Consider the following 4,723-nt stretch of genomic DNA (forward strand, 5'->3'; position numbering starts at 1 on the left):
AGTCTTTGTAATGTCTATGAGCCCTGGTTTTGTCTCAGTCTCTTCTGTAAAATGGGGATGATACTATCCACCGCACAGAGCCACTGAGAAGACTAAGTAAAAAGGTCACATGGGAAGCACTTAGCTTAGGACTTGTACAATAAACTCAAAGACAACAAATAGAACAGACAAAAACCATAAACAGAAGTTTTCTGTTGACTCTACCTTGGGTTCCTTCCTCCACGGAACACCAGAAGCCTGAGCAGAGCCCCACGCAGCCCTTCCTCTGCCTTCCAGGTTAGGCAGCTCTTGCTCTACTGCAACTGGGATGTCCGTCGTCCCTACCCCACCCCTGCTGCCATCAGGTTGTCCCAGATAAAGTCCCCAAAGAGGGCCTTTCTAGAGCAAATGAATAGCCAATTATCATTTTATTTTAGGACGGAATTTTAAAAAATGATTCCTGCCGGGCGCCTGGGTGGCTCAGTGGGTTAAGCCTCTGCCTTGGGCTCAGGTCATGATCTCAGGGTTCTGGGATTGAGCCCCGCATCGAGCCACACATCGGGCTCTCTGCTCGGCAGGGAGCCTGCTTCCTCGTCTCTCTCTCTGCCTGCCTCTCTGACTACTTGTGATCTCTCTGTGTCAAATAAATAAATAAAATCTTTTAAAAAAAATGATTCCTGCCCTTACTATCTATACAGTTTCTAATTATTTATCCTGGTACCTTCCTCCTATGGCAGAAATGCACAGAAACACACACACACACACACACACACACACACCCCTTTTGAGAGACTTCCTAAATCCCTGAGCATAACCCAATATTCCCCGGCTTTGGAAGCATAAACCCAGATTTATCAAAGGCTGCTCCTTTGATAAATCATGACAGATCGCCATGCTAGGTTCGGAAACCCCAGTCGGAAACCCTAGTTCGGAAACTCCCAGGACAGGGACTGCTCTGGCTCCCCTGGGCGAGCTGCAGGTCGGAACCTGCCTCGGCTGCTTTGTCATGGGCCCGACAGGCTTGCAAACCCACTTGCCAGCCTGCCCCGATGCCAGGAAACAGACCCTTGATCTTCAGCCGTACCGTCTGCTACCGACAAGGTCCCTGCCGGGACCCCACTGTCTGCAAAGGGATTCTTGAAGTGCTGAATCCTTGGGAGGCAGTGACAAGACAGAGTATTCCATGATGCTTGCCTGGAGCACCTGTCCTTTCCCCGAGCAGCATGCCCCCAGGGGTGCCTGTGTGTTCCACGCAGCACAGCCCTCAAGCTGACTCATCACCGTGCAGGACTTTGGTCATTTCAGACGCTTCTACTTAAACACACTCCAGGAGGGCAGAGAAGCAGGATTCGGAGCACTTCACAACAGGGGAAAGGGTCTGTATGTTCCCGTCATCGACAATGTGGCAAGATTTGGGGACTCAGTCACCAGCTAGGCTTGGGGTGCTAGGAAGGGGAGGAAGAGAGACAAAAGTCCCAGTTTCCAAGGGCTCACAGGTCATTTGAGATTACGCCCACACGCACGGAACCAGAAAACACTCCAAACCATGAATCAAGCCATGTGCAGCGTAGGACATCTTGTCCCACAAAGTGATGGGAAAATGAACACAGAGGTCAGGTTTGATCTTTTGCAGGAGTCTCGCCATGATAACAGGGTTGCCGGCCACCCACTGAGCATTTACTTGGCAGGTGCTGAGCCCTTTCACGGAGGGTCTCATCTTTCTTCAACAGCCCTACGAAATAAAACTCACTGTCCCATTTTACAGATAAGAAACTGATGCTCAGAGAGGTTACACAACAGAATTTAATGAGCTAGGACTGGAACTCAGTATGTCTGATCGAACAGCCCTATTCTTACGCATGCTGGTGCAGTATCTCTTGGCACAAAAAAGAATTTTGTATCTGAACTTGCAAGAGAAAAGGCTGGTTGAAAACAAAACCAGAGTCTGTTCTGAGAAAGGCTGCAGAGTAAGGACAACAGCATGAGCAGAGGTTCAAGAACTCTCAGGAGCCAGAGGTGAGCAAAATGTTTGGAAAAAAAAAAAAATGTCCAGGCTTCCAGGGACTCGCAGAGGAAGATGAATAGGAAATGAGTCTCCTGGGTGGGCAGAGTGTTTGGTATGTGGGGGAAAGGGAGAAAGGGGCTGGAGGCTGATCTATAAGAACCAGCCCCCTCCTTGAGCTGGGTATTTGGTTATTTGTGAAGATTTTAGCTAAAAAAATGGAACCAGGCCCACATAAACCACAGGAGGTATAAGCTTGGTTCTGAAGGCCGAGCAGCACAGAACCCCTGCATCTAGAAGGCCACTGACTTTGACAAAACGTGGACCAGGCAAGACATGAAAGTGAGGAATCAGGGAGAGAGACACCCCACCACCACCACTTCCACCTGCCACCAAAGCTCCAGAGAGCGACGTGGAGGCACACACAGGAGCAACACACTCTAGCTCGGATACTATAATTCAGACTTCATGCACATGAACAGTCGACAACTGCGTTGTCTTGAGATTGGAGAAATTTAGAGCTAAAAGGAACTTCAAGTAACACTGAGTCACCACCCACCCCAACCACTGCCAGCTGTCCCAGCCACCCCACCCCACCCACAACCGCATCAGGATGTCACTGGACTCGGTGCAGATGGGCTCCAGCTCAGAACCTTGAAGGAAGCGAGCTTCCCAGAACCTCCTCTGGTCACAGATTCCGATGTCAACTTCATGTATGACAACGAGGCTCTTCCAAATGCTGTGATTCCAACTATTTTTCTCTTTTTCCACTCTGCAGGACAGAGAACAGCTTTCACCTTAAACCTGTAGGTTTAACATGCTTTCGTAAGATATACACCAACTGTTAAAAGTGGTTATCTCTGCGACACGAGATGGTGGAACAATCCCTATTTTTTTTTCATTGTTGCATTTCTTTTAAAAGCCTGATATATTATTTCTGCCGTCTCCTGCAATATAAGGCACAGGATTTGAAACGCTCCTCACGGAGCATGATTTAATTGCCTCTTGTCTCCAGGCTAAACCCTTGTAGTTTTATCCAGAGGTTGACAACCGAGTCGTCGGCGAGGCAGGAGGGTGACATAAAGAAGGGAGACGTGGAAGGCGGCGCAGGTGACGGAGGCAAGCTGGCAGACAGCCCGCCTGGACGAAAGGCTTCCACACCCCAAACCGGGCTGTGTGCCACCAGCCTGCCATCTCTCCCCGCGAGCACGTTTCTCATCCCATGCAGCCTGGTTCTTCAAGCTTCAAAATTAGTATGTACAGCCCCAAAACGAACATCTTTGGTTTTGGTCGTCCAGAGACATGCCATTATCTGTGGTGTCAACAACAATCTCGGTCTCACGCCAAATGCCGGCCAGCACACAGGATTTACACCCACAGACCCGTCAGTCCCCATGTCCTAGGAGAGGTGACAGGGGCCCAGCAAAGATCCCAGGAAAATGTGACTCACATACTTTACTCTGCACTGGCTCCAGTGCCATGGCAATGGGGGCGCCCCCTCCTGAGATGCCCACGTCATGTGAAGCCTCTTCTGGCCCACCAGGCCACCTCACCGCAGGCTTGCGTCCGTCCAACTGGCTCCAAGTCACACTGGTAACTATTTACATGAGTCAAAATCCACCCAGAGGCAGCAGATGGCCAGGCCAGGCTGAGATGTGGGGAGAAACTGGGCTGGTTGGGCTGAGTCAGAGGCAGGGGCTGGAGACAGCGCCTCAGTGGGCACTGACAAGCAGAACATCACATCCTCTACTGCCTGCATGGCCGAGAGGCTGAGAAACAATGAGGCGTGAACACAGCTGAAATGATCACAGGCTGATCCCCAGACCCTGAGATAAAATAGCACCGGACAGGCCTGTTCCACTCCTGTGGGGTAAAGGACAGAAGCTTCCAGGCTTGGGTACCTGCCAGCACCCCCGGCCACCCTCCTGGGAGCTTTGTCACCGTCCGTGGTGAGCAACGCTGGGCAGAGCCAGTGGAGACACCACATGGGGCCAAGACAAGCGGCTCCAAAGTACCTCAACCAAGAGGAGTAGAATGACCGGGAGGCTCCTGTATTTTTGTTGCCTTTACCCATCATGGGTCCGGGGCTTGGTATACAGCAGGCAACCAGAGGCATTTGTTGGGACAAATTGAAAGTGTGTGTGACGCAAATCCAACAAAGTGACCTTTGCCTGGACTGGGTTTGGGGCGTGTCTCTTTTTTCAAGGCAGGATGTTGGCTGTGGAACATTTTGTGAGCCATCCTGAGCCCGGACAGCACCAGTGAAATCCTGACGTCGTTAGTCTGGGTGGACAACGGGTGTTTCATTTCCTGCTTTGGAATTCTTTGAGTCATAAGACCCTCGGAGTCTCACAGGCCCACACCAAAGTGGGAACGTGAATGACACTCACATGTGCCCATGTGGATGGCAGCTCTTGTGTGCCAAATGGAGAGGATTGGGACCTGGAGTGTTTTCTTCTTCCTCCTCTTCTCTAGCTTTCCGCTCACCAGGGAGGTTGTGGACAGTGCTGATCTGTGGTGATGAACATTACCGATGGACAGGCCTTGAACCTCCACATTAGCATCAACCCCAATAATCTGGAGGTTACACTGAGCCAAAGGCCAAGGAACCAGAAGGCACACAGGCTCCCAGTCTCCCAAATGTGCTTGGGCATTAGCACTGGGCACTAGAGATTTCTAGGGGATCTTTAGAAGGTATGGGCCAGAAGAGTCACACCAACGGATTATCAGAAAGAATCCATT

Source organism: Lontra canadensis, unplaced genomic scaffold (genome assembly GCF_010015895.1).
Source record: "Lontra canadensis isolate GAN:19392208 unplaced genomic scaffold, GSC_riverotter_1.0 scaffold3, whole genome shotgun sequence".
Lineage (NCBI taxonomy): Eukaryota > Metazoa > Chordata > Mammalia > Carnivora > Mustelidae > Lontra > Lontra canadensis.